Source organism: Balaenoptera borealis (assembly GCF_965194805.1).
Source record: "Balaenoptera borealis genome assembly, chromosome: 14".
In the NCBI taxonomy this organism is placed as follows: domain Eukaryota; kingdom Metazoa; phylum Chordata; class Mammalia; order Artiodactyla; family Balaenopteridae; genus Balaenoptera; species Balaenoptera borealis.
The window spans coordinates 55,582,134-55,607,144 of NC_138875.1; positions in this window are offsets into that span (position 1 = coordinate 55,582,134).

Genomic DNA, 25,011 nt, shown 5'->3' on the forward strand with positions numbered 1-25,011 from the left:
CTGCATAATAAGTTTTCAGTAAATATTAGCTTTCTGATTATTATTATTACTATTATTATTTTTTAATAAGGAAAATGAGACCGAGAGAAGTTAAGTGATTTGCCCAAGGTTACTACGTTAGGAAGTGGCAGAGTTAAGTTTGACTGCAAGCCACTGGCATGATCTTTCTAAAATGTGAAGCAGATCATGGTACCAGTGAAATATTAGGTAAGTTAAAGGTCCAAAATGGAGAGTGATTAAATAAATTATGGACCATCCCTATCGTGTGGAATTCTACAAACCAGTTATGGTGATGGTAAAGAATTTTTCTAACATAGAGAGTCAGAGTACATTATTACATTTTTTAAAAGCTTAAAGTGTACAGTAAGATATTTTTATTAAACAAAGATGAGAAATAGGAGGGGAAATCGCTCATTCTGTGAGAGAATGAGAGTGACTTTTTTATTACTAGGTTAATTTATCTGTATTTTAAATATATCCATATTTAACATGTTTTGTTTTAAAATATATATTTTAAACTTCCACTCCTCCCCCTTCCCAAAAAACCTTACTCTCCACAGCACACCTGTCATGGTATCTGACACACACATCTCCCTTTCTCAGGTGACACATCCTGACAAAGATCCTGTGAGAAGGAGCCCTTAGCAGAACATGTAACCTACCATTTAGTTGACCTCGTTACCCTCTGTTATTTGTTGAAAGGAGCTAATTTTAACCATAGAAAAGTTTAATATCCTATGGATCTTTAGTGTGAGCTATGTAGAATGGCAGGAAAAAAAAAATTTCCAACACTTACTTGTTCTCTGTGTCATAACTATGGGTCAAACAATTTTCCCTAAGCCTAAAAGATATTGAACTTTGTCTAATAACTTTTTTAATTGTGGTAAAATACATATAAAATTTACCATCTTAGCCATTTTTAAGTGTACAATTCAGTGGCATTAAGTATTTTCACACCGTTGTGCAACAATCACTACCATCCATCTACAGAACTCTTCTTATCTTGGAAAACTGAAACTCTATACCCATTAAACAATAACCCCAATTCCCCCCTCCCTCCAGCCCCTGGCAACCACCATTCTACTTCCTGTCTCTATGAATTTGACCACTCTAGGCACCTCATGTAATTGAAATCATTCATATTTGTCCTTCTGTGACTAGCTATTTCACTTAGCATAATGCCTTCAAGGTTTATCCATGTTGTAACACGTGTCAGAATTTCCTTCCTCTTTAATGCTGAGTACTAATCCATTGCATGTATCTTATCACAGTTTGGTTATCCATTCATCTGTGATGGACACTTGGCTTCCACATTTTAGCTATTGTGAATAATGCTGCTATGAACATGGGTGTACAAATACCTCTTAGAATTCCTGATTTCAATTCCTTTGTGTATATACCCAGAAGTGGGATTGTTAGATCATATATCAGTTGTTGAAAAGACTGTATTTTCCCCATTGAACAGTTTTGGCATCCTTGTAAAAATCATTTGACCATATATTCAAGGGTTTATTTCTGGGCTCTCTATTTTAGTTCATTGGTCTATATGTCTATATGTCATATTGTTTTGATTACTGTAGATTTGCAGTAAGTTTTGAAATCAGGAAGTGTGAAATCTCCAACTTTGTTCTTTCTCAAGGTTGTTTCTGCTACTTAGGGTCCCTTGAGACTCCATATGAACTTTATGATGGATTTTTCTACTTCTGCAAAAAAAATCATTAAGATTTCAATAAGGATTGCATTGAATCTGTAGATCACTTTGGGTAGTAATAATATTGTCTTCCAATCCACGAACATGGACTATGTTTCTATTTGTTAATGTCTTCTTTAATTTCTCTAATGATCTCCTTTTATTTTTCAAGCTCAGTGTCTTATAATACCTTTTACTAAATTTTGCATTTTTCCTCTGTAGTGTTTTTTTTTTACCATCTTTATTGGAGTATAATTACTTTACAATGTTGTGCTAGTTTCTGCTGTATAAGAAAGTGAATCAGCTATATGTATACATATATCCCCATATCTCCTCCCTCTTGCGTCTTCCTCCCACCCTCTCTATCCCACACCTCTAGGTAGTCACAAAGCACTAAGCTGATCTCCCTGTGCTATGTGGCTGCTTCCCACTAGCTATCTATTTTACATTTGGTAGTGTATATATGTCAATGCTACTCTCTCACTTCGTCCCAGCTTCTCTGTAGTGTTTTGAGGCCCTCTTGATTATTGCTTAGTTTAACCCTGCTTGATATACAAAATTTCAGCAATTTTATAACTCTTCAATATATAACATAAGAAGTAATATGTTCTGGTAGGTCCTAGGTTGTCTGGATTAACATCCAAGATAGCTGGTGACATCATGAATTTAACTGCTTAAATTGGTGAAATAATGCTTATATGATGATGAAAGAAAAAAAAAATCTAAGACATCTGAAAAGCAAGCATCAGAGTCTTCCCATCCTATGCCTTTTGATTTTGACAATTTCAAATATAACTGTTCATTACGGAATGTAATTGTTGTAGGGAAGACAGAGGGGATAATTAGGAGGACATGAGATAAGATATAACAGCCATAATTAGAGTAACATGTTAAAAATTTTGGAAGTTTCCTTAGTCAGACTTAATTTGGGGTATAGACTGTTTCCATAATATCACTAACCTTCCAAAAGCTTTTAGTTAAATGTCCTGAGATTCCACATGTCCTAATGTTCTCTCTCCTATATCCCCTAAGGAGTCATGAACACAGGGGTGAGCATCCAGTAACAGATTTTGCAAGTTATTGGAAACAGAGAGCCAGTACATATAAACCATCACGAATGCATGAGAATGTCTGGTGCCCTGTGAGATATCCTAATGACAAAAGCTCTGTTTTAATGAAGACAATTTGAATTAATCTGATTCTTGATATCTGGAATTGCAATTTGAAATTACAGAAATATTCAGGCAATTAGGAGCAGTAACTAAAAGGGAGAAGCTGCACTGAAAGAGGCTTTGAACAAACAAAAGTTAAAATTAAGTTGAGTTATGCAGTGAGAGAAACTAGTAGTAATCAGAGCTGTTAGGTAGAAGAGAAGTTACACAATACACACAGTGAGGAAGCCAATTAACAGAAGGAAGAGAAGCAAGAAGACACACAAGGAAATGCAGAAACCATGATAGTAGCTGAGTCCATTAACGACTGTGTCCAAATGACCATCCTAGATATTCTACTGCTCGGGTCTGTAAAAGCCCCAGAATCCAGGTCTAAACTCCATCTGGCCTTGATGGATCTTCTTTTCCCAGGAAGCTGTCTACATAGCTAAGAATCCCATTTTTCCTCATTCCAATAATAACCTCCCGGTACTTGAGACAACTTGAAGGGTCTTCTACTCTTTGCAACCAAAGTATCTTAAATTAAATATCCATATAAAAATATGAAAAAAAAAACAAATTAGGAAGGAAACATAATATAAAGTAAGATGATAGAAGACAAAAACAGAAGTGGTTGAGAATTCTTGACCCTTTCCTCTCTCTGCACCTGGGTGATTGCCTCCTCCTCCAAGAATTTAGCTCCAAGTTCTGAGTTACTGACCAGCAGCCCTATGGTTCCTCCTCAGAGTTCTATCCTGTGTTCCAGACTCTATAGCTAATTGCCTGTCAGACAACTCCACCCAGATATCCTCCAAGTGCTTCAAATGCAACCTCTCCAAAATTTCCAAAGTCAGTTTCTCCTACAGTACTTATCATGTCAATGAATGGAACCCATCATCCTTCCAGTTTCCGAAATTCGGGAAAACGGAATGGGTGAGTAAAGAGGAAGTTGGTATTAGCCTGGATGCAGTCTCCTTCGTCTCCCGTATCCAATCAATCATATAAAGTCCTGATGATTTTACTTTATTGGTATCTTTAGACTCAGTCCAATTTTTTTCATCTTAAATGCTACTCCATCATTCTCTCCTACTGAAATATTGTAACAACCTCTAATTGGTCCCTTTGCGTCTAGGCTAGCCCGGATCCTATCCATTCCTCCACGCTATCATCAAAGGAATCACTCAAAAGCAGATCCAGTCATATCACTCAACAGCTTAATATGGCTCTTGAGAATCTTCTGAATGGAGATGAACCTCTTTATAGGATCCGTCGTGACTGCCCCATCTGTCTCTCTAGCTCCGCCTCTCACAACTCCCACCACTTCCATCACCCCACAGCCTCAGTGACTCTATACTCAACTACTTGCACTTTCTAGAATGGATCATGCTCTCTCTCAGACCCTAGCCTTTACACATGTTATTTTCTGTCTGAGATGCCCATCCCTGTTTCCCTCCCTTAATAGATAACTCTTAGCTATCTTTCAGGACTCAAGACTATATCTAGATTGGGAAGCCCTCCTGTGGGCTCTGTTAGTGCTTTTTCAGTTTATATATTTGCCACTCCTGCAGTGAACTGCAAGCCCCTTGAGCATTGGTTGCCTTTGCCATTTTATCCCCAGGCTTAGCCCAGTACCTGGCACATAGTAGGAACTCAATATATGTCTGTTAAAGAGATTCAGTATCTCTTTTTCTAAAAGTCAGACTTTCAGATTGAATTTTAGAAGAAAGTCCTATTACAGCAGCTTACAAAAGAATGGAAATGTAGGAGTGGCACAATTATGAAATGAAGGAGAATTCAAGATGAAAGCATTAAGCAAGGCAGAGGATCACTTCATTTGACTAAATGATGCCCAGCTATCCTCCCTCCACCCAGTCTGGATTAGCTTTCTCCCCAACCCCCCTCAGCTCTCTTGCGACCCTCTCTAACTGTATTGTTGTCGTATCTCCTGCTGTGTTTATCCGCTACTCTGTGAGTTCTTTGAGAAGAGTGGCCACATTTTATTTATCTTTTTATCTCCAGCTCTTGATAAATGTTGAATGAATAAGACACAGTCACAAATCTTTTGCACTAATAATGACATCAAAATATATAATGTAAAAACTTTTATAAATGAAAGTAGAAATGACAGTCATGCAATCATGAGATATTTTAACCCACCACTATCAATCTATGACAAGTCAATTTAATAAAAAATAAATAAGGGCATAGAAGAATTGAACTATATAACAAGGTTACATTAATATATGCTGAAGTTTGGGCCCCAGAAATGTAAAATGCTTCTATAAATCAAACGTTTACTAAAGCGAATCATGACTGGGCCACAAAGAAAACTTCAATTTAGCCCACACAGCACAAACGATATAGACCAAGTTCCTGAAGGAGATACAAAAACAAAAAAGAAGGAAAAAGGAATGAGAGAAATAGCAGAAATTGTTAAATATCCAACCACGTGGAATATAATCATATTTTCCTAAAGGATTAAAATGCTGTACTAGAAGGAACATTTAAATTTAAAGGCAATGTAAGTCACATAAAAGGAAGTGGATAAATATGAGTAAATAAAATTTTAAACTTACGTAAATCAAAAAATGCAACAAAATTAAAAGGCAAGCAATAAGCTCTTTAAAAATATTTGCCAGAAACATAAAAAATTAACATCCTTAAACAGCTGTTACAAATTCGTGAGAGAAATACTCACTACAATTTTAATGGTAAATGATATTAATATCAATTCAATAAAGCAAATTGAAAGGGACTATTAAATATTTAAATGGTTTAACCTCACCAAGAAGGAATTGTAATTTTAAAACAAAATATCATTTTTGCCTATCAAACTAGCAAAAATCCTCGATTTTTTTTATTGCTTTATTTTTATTGTTTTGCTTCTTAAATGCTTGTGTTCAGTGCTGATAAGGTATAATGAAAGACATACTCTAAGCACTCTGTTTAAAGCAGTGTCAATTTGTTCAATGTTTATGGGAAAACAACTTAGAAATCTTCAATGATGGTTTTATAAATGTTCACATTATAGACGGTCTCCGACTTAAGATGGTTCAACTTATGATTTTTCGACTTTACAGTGGTTTAAAAGAGATACACGTCCAGTAGAAACTGTACTCCGAATTTTGAATTTGGATCTTTCCCAGGCTACTGATATGCAGTACGGACTCTCTTGTGATGTGGGACCGCGGCAGGAGCGCAGCTCCCACTTGGCCAGTTGATCACAAGGGTGAAAAACTCATATGCTTACAACCATTTGTACCCATGAAACCATTCTCTTTTTCACTTTCAGTACACTATTCAATAAATTACGTGAGATATTGAACACTTTATTATAAGATTGGCTTTGTGTTAGGTGATTTTGCCCAATCACAGGCTAATGTAAGTGTTCTGAGCACATTTAAGGTAGGCTAGGCTAAGCAATGATGTTCAGTAGGTGAGGTGTATTAAATGCATTTTTGGCTTATGATATTTTCAACTTATGATGGGGTTATTGGAACATATGTTCCAATGTGTTCCAATACAGATCGAGGAAGGTCTGTATTTGAAGAAACAATTCCCTGTCCAGAGATCCAGCTCAAGGAAATAATCCCAATTGCTTCCTCAGATTTATGTATTAAAATATCATTTCAAAGCATCACTTATAATAGAGAAGAATAAGAATCCCTTCAATGTGTAGCAACAGGGAAATGGTAAACTATAGTGCATATATGATGCAATATTATGGAGCCATCACAATTATGTTTATAAAGTTTTTAAAGACATGAAAATATTTATGATCATTTCAGTTAGGTTGCTATATAACAAACCACCCCAAAACTTAATGCCTTAAAACAATAGTTTATAATTCTCACAGTTCTATGAGTTAAATCTGGCTGGGATCCTAGGACAGCTGGAAGGGCCAAAGCAGCCTCTCTCATAAGTCTAGCCCTCCACATGACCCGCTCTGTAGAGTTCCTTGGACTTCCTCAGAGAATGGGGACTAGAATCTAAGAAGAAATGTTCCAGGCATCATAAGTGGAAGCTACAGGTCTCTAAGGCCTAGCCTCAGAAGTTACAGTGTCTCCTCTGCTGCATTTTACTGGTCAAAACATGTCCCAGGGCCAGTCTCCAATTCAAGGGAAGGGAAAATAGATTGCATCTCTCAGTGGGAGAAGCAGCAAAGAACCTGTGACCATTTTAATCAACCCCAGCAACATGACATTAAGTGAACAAAAAAGGATTAAAAAAAAATATATATATATATATAACAATATAAACTCAACTCTGATATGTCATATTCCTACATATTTATACATGTTCTGTGAGTAAAAAAGCATATTACACATAGATTTACTTTTTACATATGAATTTTTAAAACTAGGGGGTAAAATACTACAAAGATTATCTCTAGCTACTGGAAGGAGTGCAATCATAATTTTCTTCTTAAAGTTCTGGTTTTTCCAAATTTATGAGAATGTATTACTTTTTCAACTGGAACATAAATGTAATTTAAAAGACATTTTATTCCCATATAGAAACATTTAAAGCAATTTCCTACAAAAGCCTAGAAAGCACTAAAGGAAATTGAATCAGAAATGGAAGAAAACCAACATCAAATTGAAAAGCAAAATAGAGGGGGGGCTTATAATTCTTTTCTTGACTGTAAATAATATTGAGACATTTGAGTCATCAAACATTTCATAAGCAGGGTTATGACCATACTGAACAAATGTGTAAAAGTGGTTTTCCTCTTTCATTGTACGTACATGACACATTGAATATTTTTCTGCCTGCAAAAAGAAAGAATGAAGCAAACTTTCCTTGTGTTGCATATATGGATCTAAGCCAGGATAGAATAGATTCAGCAGAAGCCTTGAGTCAGAGATTAATAAAACCTGAAAAATCTTAATGGATGTATTATAACAAAACCTAAAAACAAAATAGACTTGCTCAAAAAAATAAAATTTCACTGTTGTCTCTCCTGACTGTATGGTTTTGTAAAGTAAAACAGGGGCTGGTGGTTTCACAAAGTCATTGCACTATTTCAATACAGCATAATAAGTTAATGTTGCATGATTCTGATGGCAACGTTAGATGATACAGAACAGAAACACTATGGAAGGGGAAAAAACATGTATTCGTCTTACACAGCTCTTTAGATAGACATTATTTTCAAGGACCCAGAGCTGCTATTTAATAGCTCTACTAGCCTTTCCAGAATTATCAGGAGAGCCGTTTTCATCTTTGCATCCTGACTGCCAGAAGGTCTGGAAATATTCTTGGCTCACACCAAAAATCATGTATTTGAGAAAAAATAATTCTCTCTCCCTCCAGAAAGCAACAAAGAAATCCATGGTGCAACAGTTTAAAAGGAGGAATACTGGAAAACGTTAGCCAAAAGAAGTGTGTGTGTGTGTGTGTGTGTGTGTGTGTGTGTGTGCATGCGTGTGCTGTTTACAGATGTCTATCTATTGAATTCTGAAATATCACCTCCTCCCAATTCAAGAATGACTTCTACTGATGTACACATGCCAGATGAAGCCTCACTTTCCTTGCCACCTGAGGTTTCTAACCCCAGTTATTGAGTGGCCCTCACCTCCACCCTACAGATGAATTCTTAGCAATCTTTCTCAAAACACTTGCATATGCTATGGCAATCCCTCTGGGCACTAACCAGTAATGATACATACCATGTAGAAAATATTTGTGATATGTGACATTATTCTGAAATGATGAAATGTAAAGTTCTTTCTCTGGGTCATCCTTTCAGCAAATAAGATCAATTAGATAGCAAGTCCTCCTTTGGATCCAGGTAAATACATATAACATTCTTAATATATTTCTATAAAAGTGAAAACAATCCCCCTAAAGCTTTGACAATACATATTTTAGACTCAGTTAAGCTGTTTCAAACTGTTACATAATTTCTGTAGTCTCAGAGGAATTTCAGACTCTTTAAACACTAATGAGATCTCAAGAGATTATTCTAAAATACTTCTAATCCTTCCCTACTGTTTCATCACTGGTTCATACACAGTTCTTTTACCTTCATTAAGCTTCAAAGTTTTTTTAAAATAATTATTTTAGTTGTCCATAGATTCTGAATGCTTTGTACTAGGAGATAAAACAACAGCTTAATTTGGTTTTGTTTGTTTGTTTTAGGATTTATTTTAGACTTTTGAGATATTTTCAGTTTTCATGACCTAATGCCTGATCAATCTCATTAGAGTTCAAATTTTTATCAACTTGCTACATCTTTGTAGGAGGAATTTAATGTGTGCTGGACACTGTTTTGTTTAGTGATTGGGTTCTGCTATACCTAAAAATAAAATGGAAAATTAATACTTTATGACACATTCAAAAAAATTCATTTATCACTAGGCTTCCAGGTTCCATATAGCACCACAGTTTTTTTCAGTCTAATTCTACATTTCTGATCTCATCCACATTTTTTTCCATATACCCTATATTTTTAAAAAAACAGTCAGAGAATAAAGGGCATCAAGACTTTCTGAAGCAACAGGATAAGAACAAACTGAAAAGCAGTGTCTTTGTCATATCACAAGGAACCTAGGTTTGTTGAAGGATAAGCCTGAGTATCAAACAGAAACCTCTGGAAATTTAACCTCAGGATACTCAGCTAAGTGTTAGGTCTTATCAATCTCTCTCTCCTCCTTCCCTCCTTCTTTTCTTCTATCAAAAATGCACAAGTAATTTTCCTTGCCCAAAATTTCAAATTTAGCTAACCCAAAACTTCAACTAATAAGAATATCCCATTCCCAAATCCAAGGATTAATATAGTTCCTGTTTTCAACACTTGGAGTGAGAGCTTTCTTTTTATAAATTTCTTAATAGCTAGAGCTTTTGATGTAGGAAAGACTATCATTTTCCATTATTGCAGATACTAAATTAAGAACATGATCAAAATGAGTTCATTTTAGTGTTACAGATAGTGAGAGAAATAAAAGTATTCCCACTTCCTATAACAATTTCACTGCCATATAATTTTTATACTTCTTTGTATGGGTTTTCATTTTTTAGACAAACCATCTTATTCCCACAGAAGGCGCAGTGCCTTACCTTTGGACAGAAAAATATAAAGTTACATTTAGAAGGTAGCATTTCTTCTGGATGTTCTCTAGTGAGTGTAAAGTTCTGCTTTTATATTTGATTAATAGCATCAAACTAACTTTAAGCATATGTAAATATATCTCTCTTACCTTGAAGTGCTAGAGTTTTACAAGATTAGGAGTGGAAATAGACATTTTTAAAACTGCCTTCATAGTTTATATAGGTTTCGTATTGGTTTCTTATCAAACCAATTTATATTGGTTTGATATAGTAAACTATATCAAAGTTCAAATTCTTAGCCAAAATTACTCCATAAAAAGTTATGTATTATTGTAAACTTGCTAAATAAAGTGTTTTTTCCTAGAGGAACTCAGACTAGTTCATAAAGATTAATCTTTTAATCTCCTAACTCTCTTTTGCAGTAGAGGCTATATTTACACTAGGAAGAATTTTATTCCAGGCTGTCAAAAAATATATACTTATTTATCTCTATTTCAGTGCTTTCCTACTGAAGAGGGTTTCATTATATTTAATCCCATCATGACCCAAGATAAGAGTTCTTCTCATTACTTTCATGCTGAAAGGTTTAAAGACACATACTTCATCAAATCAGAGGATGAAGCATCCTGCTGTAAGATCTCTAATTATCTCAAAGAAATTAAAAATTAAAAAATAAAGAAGCTTAACAAAGTTTAAGTCATTTGTTGCTTTGGTTTGTATTTCTTTTTTATCAGTTACATGCAATTTTAGCTGGTTAAACTTAATTGTTTCAAGGGGTATTATGAAATTATGAAAAATCACCTGCCCATGCTTTTATTCCTTAATACTTTATAATATTTTACAATTCAGTATCAAGCAATTTGACTCTTAAAGCAATCCTTTATTAAGCAGGGCAGAAATTGTCATATCTTTTTATAAATGAGAAAATCAAAGAAGAGGTTAAGTACTGCCCAAGGTCACATTACTAGCAACTGGCAATGTTGAGCCTGGAAACCTAAGCTGTGCCCCAGGGCTCTTGCTGCTATATCAATGATGCGTCGATAGGGAGGGTGGGAGGGAGACACAAGAGGGAGGGGATATGGAGATATATGTATACATATAGCTGATTCACTTTGTAATACAGCAGAAACTAACACAATATTGTAAAGCAGTTATACTCCAATAAAGATGTTAAAAAAAATGATGCATCGATAACACCATTTATACAAGAAGCACTTATCAAATGTCTCGTAAATAACTGTCTAGTGTGATTTTAAATTTTTTTAAGTATGAAGTACAAGAAAAATGCACAACCTTTGCCCATAAGAGTTTTCATTCTAGTGCTGAGAAGTATTAAAGGAAAAAGTAGAGAACAATCTCAAGATACGTACACAGTGTATGTTAATATGGTACAAGGCTGTTACTGTCTTACTGTCTACTTCCTTCCATATAAAGCACATGTCCAAGGATAAGTATTTCTTATATAGCCTTCTATTATTATTTTCTTTTTGGCCACATGGCATGCAGGATCTTAGTTCCCCGACCAGGGATTGAACCCATGACCCCTGCAGTGGAAGCACGGATTCCCAACCACTGGACCATCAGGGACTTCCTATATATAGTCTTCTTTATAATTGAAAGATAGATCTCACTTAAAAGAGATGTAGTCTCTACTCCAAATTAGAAGCTATAATGTCAACATGCTAGAAGTGTCTTAACGAATGGAGGCAGTTGACATTAATGGTAACAACAAAAGGGAACAACTTACCTTTATAATTCAGAAGTCAAAATTAATATTAATATTAATACACTATAACATGATAAAGACAATTTTGAAATATGTGGACCTAAACTTTTGCTTCCTTTAAGAAACATTACAGGACTCCTTGGAACCAGAGCTGGCACCACATGCAACACCTTTGAGGACTGTGTGCTCCTTGAGGACAAGGAAATCAAAGCAGAGGAAAGTGCCTGGAACATAGTATTTATGCCTTGTATCTTTTTCGCACATTAATTCACTAGCAAGCATCCACCCTACCAAGTTGAGCTGTGTGGCTGACAGGGTACTGATGCTCCGACCGGGTGTCAGGCCTGAGCTTCTGAGGTGGGACAGCCAAGTTCAGGACATTGGACCACCAGAAACCTCCTGGCCACAGGTAATATCAATCGGTGAGAGCTCTCCCACGGATCTCCATCTCAACACTAAGACCCAGCTACACTCAACAACCAGCAAGCTCCAGTACTGGATACCCCATGCCAAACAACTAGCAAGACAGGAACACAACCCCACCCATTAGCGGAGAGGCTGCCTAAAATCATAATAAGGTCACAGACACCCCAAAACACACCACCAGACACAGTTCTGCCCACCAGAAAGACAAGATCCAGCCTCATCTACCAGAAAACAGGCACCAGTCCCCTCCACCAGGAAGCCTACACAACCCACTGAACCAACCTTAGCCACTGGGGGCAGACACCAAAAACAATGGGAATTACAAACCTGCAGCCTGCGAAAAGGAGACCTCAAACACAGTAAGTCAAGCAAAATGAGAAGACAGAGAAATACACAGCAGATGAAGGAGCAAGGTAAAAACAAACCAGACTAAACAAATGAATAGGACATAGGCAGTCTACCTGAAAAAGAATTCAGAGTAATGATAGTAAAGATGATCCAAATGCTTGGAAATAGAATGAAGGAAACACAATAAACGTTTAACAAAGACTTCAAAGAACCAAATAGCAAACAAACAATGATGAACAACACAGTAAATGAAATTTAAAATTCTCTACAAGGAATCAATAGCAGAATAAGTGAGGCAGATGAACGGATAAGTGACGTGAAAGATAAAATAGTGGAAATAACTACTACAGAGCATAAAAAAGAAAAAAGAATGAAAAGAATTGAGGACAGTCTCAGAGACCTCTGGGACAACATTAAATGCACCAACATTTGAATTATAGGGGTCCCAGAAGAAAAAGAAAAAAAGAAAGGAACTGTGAAAATATTTGAAGAGATTATAGTTGAAAACTCCCCTAAAATGGGAAAGGAAATAGTCAATCAAGTCCAAGAAGCACAGAGAGTCCCATACAGGATAAATCCAAGGAGAAACAGGCCAGGACACATATTAATCAAACTATCAAAAATTAAATACAAAGAAAAAATATTAAAAGCAGCAAGGGAAAAGCAACAAATAACATACAAGGGAATCCCCATAAGGTTATCAGCTGATCTTTCAGCAGAAACCCTGCAAGCCAGAAGGGAGTGGCAGGACATATTTAAAGTGATGAAAGGGAAAAACCTACAACCAAGATTAATCTACCCAGCAAGGATCTCATTCAGATTCGATCGAGAAATTAAAACTTTTACAGACAAGCAAAATCTAAGAGAATTAAGCACCACCAAACCAGCTTTACAACAAACGTTAAAGGAACTTCTCTAGGCAGGAAACACAAGAGAAGGAAAAGACTTACAAAAACAAACACAAAACAATTAAGAAAATGGTAATAGGAACATACATTTTGATCCTTAAATGTAAATGGATTAAATGCTCCAACCAAAAGGCATAGACTGGCTGAATGGATACAAAAACAAGACCTGGGGCTTCCCTGGTGGTGCAGTGGTTGAGAATCTGCCTGCCAATGCAGGGGACACGGGTTCGAGCCCCGGTCTGGGAAGATCCCACGTGCCGCAGAGCAACTAGGCCCGTGGTCCACAACTACTGAGCCTGCGCGTCTGGAGCTTATGCTCCGCAACATGAGAGGCCGCAATAGTGAGAGGCCCGTGCACCACGATGAAGAGTGGCCCCCGCTTGCCGCAACTAGAGAAAGCCCTTGCACAGAAACAAAGACCCAATACAGCCAAAAATAAATAAATAATTTAAAAAAAACCCAAGACCTGTATATATGCTGTCTACAAGAGACCCTCGTCAGACCTAAGGACACAAACAGACTGAAAGAGAGGGGATGGAAAGAGATATTCCATGCAAATGGAAATCAAAAGAAGGCTGGAGTAGCAAATCATATCAGACAAAATAGACTTTAAAATAAAGACTATTACAAGAGACAAAGAAGGACACTACATAATGATCAAGGGATCAATCCAAGAAGAAGATATAACAATGGCAAATATTTATGCACCCAACATAGGAGCACCTCAATACATAAGACAAATGCTAAAAGCCATAAAAGGGGAAATTGACAGTAACACAATCATAGTAGGGGACTTTAACACCCCACTTTCACCAATGGACAGATCATCCAAAATGAAAATAAATAAGAAAACACAAGCTTTAAATAATACATTAAACAAGATGGACTTAATTGATATTTATAGGACATTCCATCCAAAAACAACAGAATACACTTTCTTCTCAAGTGCTCATGGAACATTCTCCAGAATAGATCATATCTTGGGTCACAAATCAAGCCTTGGTAAATTTAAGAAGATTGAAACTGCATCAAGTATCTTTTCCGACCACAATGCTATGAGACTAGATATCAATTATAGGAAAAAATCTGTAAAAAACACAAACACATGGAGGCTAAACAATACACTACTAAATAACCAAGAGATCACTGAAGAAATCAAAGAGGAAATTTAAAAATACCTAGAAACAAATGACAATGAAAACACGACTACCCAAAACCTATGGGATGCAGCAAAAGCAGTTCTAAGAAGGAAGTTTATAGCAATACAATCCTACCTCAGGAAACAAGAAACATCTCAAATAAACAACCTAATCTTACAACTGAAGCAATTAGAGAAAGAAGAACAAAAAAAACCCAAAGTTAGCAGAAGGAAAGAAATCATAAAGATCAGATCAGAAATAAATGAAAAAGAAATGAAGGAACCAATAGGAAAGATCAATAAAACTAAAAGCTGGTTCTTTGAGAAGATAAACAAAATTGATAAACCATTAGCCAGACTCATCAAGAAAAAAGGGGAGAAGACTCAAATCAATAGAATTAGAAATGAAAAAGGAGAAGTAACAACTGACACTGCAGAGATACAAAGGATCATGAGAGATTACTATAAGCAACTATATGCCAATAAAATGGATAACCTGGAAGAAATGGACAAATTCTTACAGAAGTACAACCTCCCAAGACTGAACCAGGAAGAAATAGAAAATGTAAACTGAAGCACATCACAAGCACTGAAATTGAAACTGTGATTAAAAATCTTCCAACAAACAAAAGCCCAGGACCAGATGGATTCACAGGAGAATTCTATCAAACGTTTAGAGAAGAGCTAACACCTATCCTTCTCAAACTCTTCCAAAATATAGTAGAAGGAGGAACACTCCCAAACTCCTTCTATGAGGCCACCATCACCCTGATACAAAAACCAGACAAAGATGTTGCAAAAGAAGAAAACTACAGGCCAATATCACTGATGAACATAGATGTAAAAATCCTCAACTAAATACTATTAAACAGAATCCAGCAGCACATTAAAAGGCTCATACACCATGATCAAGTGGGGTTTTTCCCAGGAATGCAAGGATTCTACAATATACGGAGATCAATCAATGTGATACACCATATTAACAAATTGAAGGAGAAAACCCACATGATCATCTCAATACATGCAGAAAAAGGTTTTGACAAAATTCAACACCGATTTATGATAAAAAAAAAAAAAACTCTCCAGAAAGTAGGGAACTTACCTCAACATAATAAAGGCCATATATGACAAACCCACAGCCAACATCGTTCTCAATGGTGAAAAACTGAAAGCATTTCCACTAAGATCAGGAACAAGACAGGGTTGCCCACTCTCACCACTATTATTCATCATAGTTTTGGAAGTTTAGCCACAGCAATCAGAGACGAAAAAAAATAAAAGGAATCCAAATCGGAAAAGAAGAAGTAAAACTGTTACTGTCTGCAGTAGACATAATACTGTATATACAGAATCCTAAAGATGCTACCAGAAAACTACTAGAGCTAATCAATGGATTTGATAAAGTAGCAGGATACAAAATTAATGCACAGAAATCTCTTGCATTCCTATACACTAATGATGAAAAATCTGAAAGGGAAATTAAGGAAACACTCCCATTTACCACTGCAAAAAAAGAATAAAATACTTAGGAATAAACCTACCTAAAGGGACAAAGACTTGTATGCAGAAAACTATCAGACACTGATGAAAGAAATTAAAGATGATACAAACAGATGGAGAGATATACCATGGACTTGGATTGGCAAAGCAATCTACAGATTCAACGCAATCCCTATCAAACTACCAATGGAATTTTTCACAGAACTAGAACAAAAAATTTCTCAATTTGTATGGAAACACAAAAGACCCCTAATAGCCAAAGCAATCTTGAGAAAGAAAAATGGAGCTGGAGGAATCAGGCTCCCTGACTTCAGACTACACTACAAAGCTACAGTAATCAAGACAGTATGGTACTGGCACAAAAACAGAAGTATAGATCAATGGAACAGAATAGAAAGCCCAGAGATAAACCCATGCACATATGGTCACCTTACCTTTGATAAAGGAGGCAAGAATACACAATGGAGAAAAGACAGCCTCTCCAATAAGTGGTGCTGGGAAAACTGGACAGCTACAGGTAAAAGAATGAAATTAGAATACTCCCTAACACCATGCACAAAAATAAACTCAAAATGGATTAAAGATCTAAATGTAGGGCCAGACACTATAAAACTCTTAGAGGAAAACATAGGCAGAACACTCTATGACATAAATCACAGCAAGATCCGTTTTGACCCACCTCCTAGAGAAATGGAAATAAAAACACAAATAAACAAATGGGACCTAATGAAATTTAAAAACTTTTTCACAGCAAAGGACACCATAAACAAGACAAAAAGACAATCCTCAGAATTGGAGAAAATATTTGCAAATGAAGCAACTGACAAAGGATTAATCTCCAAATTATACAAGCAGCTCATGCAGCTCAATATTAAAAAAGCAAACAACCCAATCCAAAAATGGGCAGAAGACCTAAATAGACATTTCTCCAAAGAAGATATACAGATTGTCAACAAACACATGAAAGGATGCTCAACATTACTAATCATTAGAGAAAGGCACATCAAATCTACAATGAGGTGTCACCTCACACCAGTCAGAATGGCCATCAACAAAAAATCTACAAACAATAAATGCTGGAGAGGGTGTGGAGAAAAGGGAACCCTCTTGCACTGTTGGTGGGAATGTAAATTGACACAGCCCTTATGGAGAACTGTATGGAGGTTACTTAAAAAGCTAAAAATAGAACTACCATACGACCCAGCTATCCCACTACTGGGCATATATCCTGAGAAAACCCATAATTCAAAAAGAGTCATGTACCAAAATGTTCATTGCAGCTCTATTTACAATAGCCAGGACATGGAAGCAACCTAAGTGTCCATTGACAGATGAATGGATAAAGAAGATGTGGCACATATATACAATGGAATATTACTCAGCCATAAAAAGAAACGAAATTGAGTTATTTGTAGTGAGGTGGATGGACCTAGGTTCTGTCAGACACAGTGAAGTAAGTCAGAAAGAGAAAAACAAATACCATATGCTAACACATATATATGGAATCTAAAAAAAGAAAAAAAAATGGTTCTGAAGAACCTAGGGGCAGGACAGGAATAAAGACACAGATGTAGAGAATGGACTTGAGGACACGGGGAGGGGAAAGGGTAAGCTGGGATGAAGTAAGAGAGTGACATGGACATATATACACTACCAAATGTAAAATAGATAGATAGTGGGAATCAGCCACATAGCACAGGGAGATCAGCTTGGTGTTTTGTGTCCACATAGAGGGGTGGGATAGGGAGGGTGGGTGGGAGACACAAGAGGGAGGAGATATGGGGATATATGTATATCTATAGCTGATTCACTTTGTTATACGGCAGAAACTAACACACCATTGTAAAGCAATTATACTCCAATAAAGATGTTTAAAAAAAAAGAAATTCCTAATGCCTATCCACAATATTGCTGTTAAGAAAAGAATGATAATATATAAAATAGTTAGCTCCATGCCTACCAAATATTAGTCATTCAAAAAATGTAAGTGTAATGCAGACAGTAACCAGATTGCAGAGGGTTGAAGAGAAAATGAAAGGTGAGGATAGAAATAGGTGTCGGTAATTTTTCAAGTATTTTTGCTATCAAGAGAGAGAAGGAAGGTAAAGCTGACAGAAGGAGATTTGGAATAAGAAAGTTTTAAGTGGAAATTCTCTTCTTGTGATATTCTATTAAGATTGTGGACAAAAATTTGTTTTATCACATTCAGTCAATATCATACCAAATTTAATTTTGGTTGCTTTCCTAGCACCTTCAGATTCTTACTTATTACTGCTCTGAGGCTTACTGGTCTTATAAAATCTTATCACAAACTTTAAGAGTATATATGAGAAAAGTACAACAAAATGTTTATGAACTAGACCTTTGGATTGAAGACTTTAATGAAACGTCCTTTCTTTATAGTTAATAAAATATTTTCTAGATACTGCTGCTATTGATCCACTTTTCTCTAATACCTGTTAAGATACAATTATATTAAGATGTTATGTATTATTCCTTGGTACCCAAAGTGATCATATTAGAATCATATCAAATTATCATTCTATTTTAATGAACCTGAAACTCAAAACTAGGACTTAGATTACTAAATGCTAAACAGGATGACAAACATGCCTCTAAATTATAAGGACAGTATCATCTTGAATCTTACTTCTTTTCTATACAATGTTAATTATCAACAAATCACAGGTTATTTTGTTATTCCTTCTAAAGATGCATTATTTGAATTTTAATACTGGACTCCTGTATATACAATGCCTCAATTCAAGGTGCTAATTCACTAATGGTGTAGCTTGTGACACTATATTAGAAACAAAAAACGTTGATTTGAACCAGACTAAATTAATGTTATGTGCTTCTCCAATTACCAATATGAAAATATCTTATTCTATCACTATAATTTTCCAGTGGGTATTGTTGGGGAAGTTGGGAGTATCAAAGTATGAACCAATTAAGCAGACCTATGATAACTAAAGTTTCATTCTCATATCACCAAGAATTATAGTAATACAACTGAAAAATATTGCCATCCACTTTTGAGCACAGTAACAGATAATTTATTCTACTTTCTACAAACCTTTAGTAAAACTCTCTAGATTGTATTAAGGATAACTAACATTTGTGCCTCTCATTGCTTACAGAATCTTTTTACATAAATATCTCACTTGATCTCACTCAACTCTGTGAAGTAAATAAGGCCTTTCGAAGGTGTAGAAAGCTCAAGTTCAGAGATATTTATTGACACCTAAAGTGCAGAGTTACTAAAAAATGAAACCAGAATTCAAGCTCATCATTCAAATCAAAATTTATTGTTTCTAGTACATCACACACATCTAGATAGATAGATGAAAGATTGATGGTAAATAGACAGATAGATAGATAGATAAACAGACAGACAGATATAGAGATACAGACATAGATATGATTTCTTCTACCAAGATACCGAATGAAGTTCTCTCCTACAAATTTTAAAATAATAAAAATGAGAACACCCTAACTTCCTCAGATCAGATCAAGCTTCATATTGATCTTCTGCCTCTCACAGTCAAAGCTGTTGTTTTACAAACTTCTTTTAAATTTTGATTCTCTATAAGAAAACCAAAGATGTCCAAGGGTATTAGTCTGACCCCATGGCTGCGGGCATCTTCCAGAGCATATCGACAGAACACATCCGTCTTTGACCTCAAGTGTCTGGGAACATGGAATGTGACTGCTTATCTCCTGCTAAGTACCTGAAACCCACTGGGCTACAACCTTTGCCACAACACAGCAGGTGCCTCTGCTTGTATTATTCCTTTAATGAACAGAGCCAGATGGTGGCCAGTGAGTTTGCCAGACAAAAGGAGCTTCCTTTTCTATGAAATCTGAGTTTTTCATAAAAGAAACACTGCCTCTTTTTTTCCAGACCTTCCAATTAACTCATGTTCCTAGTACTTTCAGCCCTTAAGAAATTTCCAAAAATGTTTTTCATCCAAAAAGACTCCTATATGGGTGTCAAGACTTCTATATTCTCATGTCATTGCATGTGTGTGTACTTTATCTCATCTAGATTATACAAAGTTTAAACTCTAGGGACTGAGACAGGACCAGGCTTGTCCCTTCTCTGCCCCCACTAAGCTGCCTCAGCCAACTTTACATACGCTCCCCTAGTACCTTCCTGGATAATGCACAAGCACTTAAGGATATTGGTGGATTGCACTAGTCATATTGCAGTTTGAGTTAATAGAAGACGACCTCTTTTCGAAGAATGTAAAATCTAAAACAGCACTGATTTTTTTTAATTATAAAAGAAATTCAGTAGATAAGATGCTTTACAAATGTACACAGCAGATTTATTTTAAAACATTAATATTATGTTCAAGTAAAGGTTTGAACTTTCTATTGAGATTGTAGATAAATTATTTAATTTATGGTTATGTATACCTAAGGAGACAAAGAGTATTTGTAGCAGGTCTAAGATAAGTTACATGTTAAAGATAGGAGTTTGAGAGAAAGATACAATGAAAAGTAAGCAAAGATAATGAAGGACATTCCAGTCTTTGACTGAGTCCTGGGAAAAGCTTAAAGACCCAAATAGGATTGGAGCTTGGTCATAATTAATATGTTCTAGGTTTAACTTTACAAAATTGACATTTTTGTAGGTCAAATGGTCAAATACTGGCAATTTTATATAGTTATTTCTACTAAATATAATCAAATACTCATCAATTATTCAATAAGCAAGATTGAGCATCTACCAATGGACAGAGAATACTGGTGAAAGAATTCAACAGTTGAATTGATAAAGTCATATAAAAAGGTTATGCCAACCCTAAAGAGAGTTGAGCAATAAGTTTCTGTGAAGATAATGTTTCTAAAATAAATATTGGAAAATGATATAAAGTCTTCCCATCAATCATTTGTAAATTAGGTACTTCTCTAAAAGTAAAAAAGGCACTGCCCAAATCATAAGAGCTGATACATTTCTTACAGAAAAATTAGACATGTAATAATAAGGTAGTAAGTGATGTTTAAGTTCAGGAAAAATAGAAATTATTAGGCTATCCTTTGGGTAACATTAAGTTCTCAATTAAACCTCACTAGGGATCACTTAAAATATTAATTAATTAATATTAATTAATATTAATCTAATGAGGACAAGAGATAAAATTATACTTTTTATTTTTAAATCTCTCCCTTTTCCCACAAGGATATGTGGGTATGTGTATGAGCAATTGCCCCATTATTCATCTCTGTCTTATCTTGTCCTATGCACATACACACACACGCACACATTCATCTAAAGACACTTCAGGACAATTTGATTCCTATTAACAAATGACATTCATTGTACTATATTTCTATAGCTGAGTAAATAAGATGTGTATTTTATTTATCTATTTTTAAATGACTAGACAGACTTTTTTATAGTCTGGTTCACTTTCACAAGTGTTTTACCTTTTTAACACTGACTCATAAATCATGTAGCCTAGTTTGGGAAAATGTTAATAGTTTGACCATTAGCAATTAGGCTTAAATTTAATGTGTATACACATCATTTATTTTTATTATTTAGTTAGGGTACAAGGAAATTACTGCCATCTTTTCCTCAGCAGCTTCTTATATCCCCTTATGCTTTCTGTTCATTCAATTTTAAGATTTCTAAGCTGAATTTATCTAAATTTCTCCTAAAATATGAATGAGAATAATCAAGAAAAAGAATGTGCCACCTCTCTTCGTATCATGTATGCTAAGGAGGGTTCCAATCTCTGTTTCTTTAAAAAATATTCTAAGAACTTATTAATTTTATCATTCTTAATTTGAAGCATAAGATCATCATTATGGCCTTTGTTTGAAATAAATTTCATGCTGTCAAAGTATATTCTAACCAAGTGACAGTTATAGAATTATTCCCCAAAGACTATTATGTTACTAGCTATAAAGAACCTTTAAAATTATTTTTAAAAGCTCTAAAGATAATTTTAAAGCATATTACTGTCTTTAAAAAGATAATATGTGGGCTTCCCTGGTGGCACAGTGGTTAAGAATACACCTGCCAATGCAGGGGACGCGGGTTCAAGCCCTGGTCCAGGAAGATCCCACATGCCACGGAGCAACTAAGCCCGCATGCCTAGAGCCCATGCTCTGCAACAAGAGAAGACACCGCAGTGAGAAGCCCGCTCACCACAATGAAGAGTAGCCCCTGCTTGCCACAACTAAAGAAAGCCCATGCACAGCAACGAAGACCCAATGCAGCCAAAAATAAATAAATAAATGTATTTTTTAAAAAAGATAATATGTAAGGGACTTCCAGATATAATGGTCTGAAGCAGTCACTGAATCCATTATAATAAGAAGAAAAAGGAGGAGGAGGAGGAGGAGGAGGCGGAGAAGAGGAAGGAGAAGGGGAAAGAGAAGAGGAGAAGGAGGAGACAAGTGAACAAATGCAAATATTTCAGGGCTTTGAAAATCAATCAGAAGGAGACAACAAATTGAGAAGATTTTATTCTTGAAAAACTACTTAAACTTTGCTTAAGAACACAGAAAGTCAGTGGTCTTCTTAGCTGGGGTTGCTTTCATTCACCCCCTCAGCCCCCACCCAGCTCAGTTAGCAAAAGCAATAGCTTTACCAATGAGGGGCTGGCCTCAAAAAATAGCAGCTTTATTGCCAAAGGGGATGCAATATCAACTTGGGAAACACAAAGAAAACCTGCAATTTTATCAACTAAAAGTGGCAAAGCTGAAGGGAAATGAACAAAGGAAACTTGCAACTTTGCTAGCCTGAAGTTGCAGTTCTAGCTTCAACAGGCTGTGGATCGGTCAGAGATCTAACTGGGAGAACCTGAAAATGAGAAAACTATAAAGGCAACATAAATCTCCCACAAAGCTTGCTGCTAGAGAACTACCATTTGTATGGAAAAGAGCCTAGCAATCTAGGCAGAAATTAAAAGCCAAAGGAGACTGGAGAACTAGATGAACTCTGAATAGGCTCCCTCAACCCCAATAAGATCAGTTGACAGAATGGACGCCTTATTGGATAGAAATGTTTGAACATATTTGTCCATATGTTTGTCTGACCTCTAGGCTGTGCAGACTTAGAGTTTCTAGGGCAGCCCTTACAAAGCCAGGGTAAATACTAAAAATGAAAGTTAAAAAACAGAGAAAAGACATCACTGTATGCCCCATGAAAGAGAAACCAATTAACTCCAAGTGCAATAAACACAAAGTATCCAAATTTAATCATATCACAGTAAAACTAGTGAAAAACAAATCAACTCATCATGTACCAGGAACAGTATGATTATCAGATGGTTTCTCATAAGAACAATGGAGGCCTGAAGGAAGTGGAAAAACATAATCAATCTTCTGAAAGGAAAATAAAATTGGCAATCAAGAATTCTATATATACCAAAACTATCCATTAAAAAAAAGAAAGTTAAAAAAAACAACCAACTGAACAAAAAAATGATGATTTGTTGGTAAAAAAAAAAAGTGACAAAAAATTCTAAACAAATTATTTCATATTGAAAGAAAAATGATACCATATAGTAACTTGAATGCAGAAAAAGGAATGAAGAGCACCAGAAATGATATCTATGCATAAATATAAAATAAAGTACCTTTTTATATTTAATTATCTTGACTTCTTTAAAAGTCATTAAAGTATTTAGAGGAAAAATTATAACAATGTTTTGTTGGGTTTTTAAAACACATATCAATATAACATATATGAAAGTAGTAGCACAAAGGAAAGGGGAGGAAAAGGAGCTATTGTATAGAAGAGTTAATATATTTTACTTGAATAAATTAGTGTATACCTAAAAGAAATTGTACTAAGTAAAACTGCATAAGGTAAACTCTAAACAAATATTTTTAATTGAAAATATATAGCTAAAAATCAACTGATAAAATATAATGGAATACCCAAAATCCTTTATTTAACACAAAAATGCATTTATTTAACACAAATAGCAAAGGATGAAACACATCCAAACTCACTTTACAAGGCCAGCATTAACCTGATACTAAAACCAGACAAGGATACTACAAGAAAAGAAAATTACAGGCTAATATCTCTGATAAACATAGATGTCAAAATCCTCAACAAAATGTTAGCAAACCAAATTCAACAATACATTAAAAGGATCATACACCATGATAAGATGTGATTTATTCAAGGGATGCAAGGATGGTTCAATATCCACAAATCAATCAATATGATATATCACATTAAAAATTAAGGATAAAAATCATATGATCATCCCAATAGATACAGAAAAAGCATTTGACAAATTTCAACATCCATTGATGATTAAAAAAATCTCAGTGAGGTGGGTATAGAAGAACATGCCTCAACACAATAAAGGCCATATATAACAAACCCATAGCTAATACCATACTCAATGATAAGAAGCTGAAACCTTTCTCTCTACAATCAGAAACAATACAAGGATGCTAACTCACCATTTTATTCAACACAGTGCAGGAAGTCCTAGTCAGAGCAATTAGGCAAGAAAAAGAAATAAGGCATCCAAGTCAGAACAAAAGAAGTAAAACTGTCTCTATTTTCAGGTGACATGATATTATATATAGAAAACCCTAAAGATTCCATCAAAAACTGTTAGAACTAATAAAGGAATTCAGTAAAGTTGCAGGATACAAAATCAATAAACAAGAATCAGTAACATTTCTGTAGACTAATAACAGACTATCAGAAAAAATATTTTTAATCCCATTTACAATTGTATCAATAAGAATAAAATACCTAGGAATAAATTTAACTAAGGAGGTGAAAGATCTGTACACTGAAAACTATAAGATATTGTTGAATGAAATTGAAGAAGACACAAATAAATGGATATTCCTTGTCATGGATTAGAAGAATTAATATTGCTAAAATGTCCATACTAACCAAAGCAATCTATAGATTCAATACAATCCCTATCAAAATTTCAGTGGCATTTTTCACAGATATAGAACAATCCCAAATTTTATATGAACCACAAAGACTCCACATAGTCAAAACAATCTTGAGAAAGAAGAATAAAACTGAAGGCATCACACTTCTGGGTTTCAAACTATATTACAAAGCT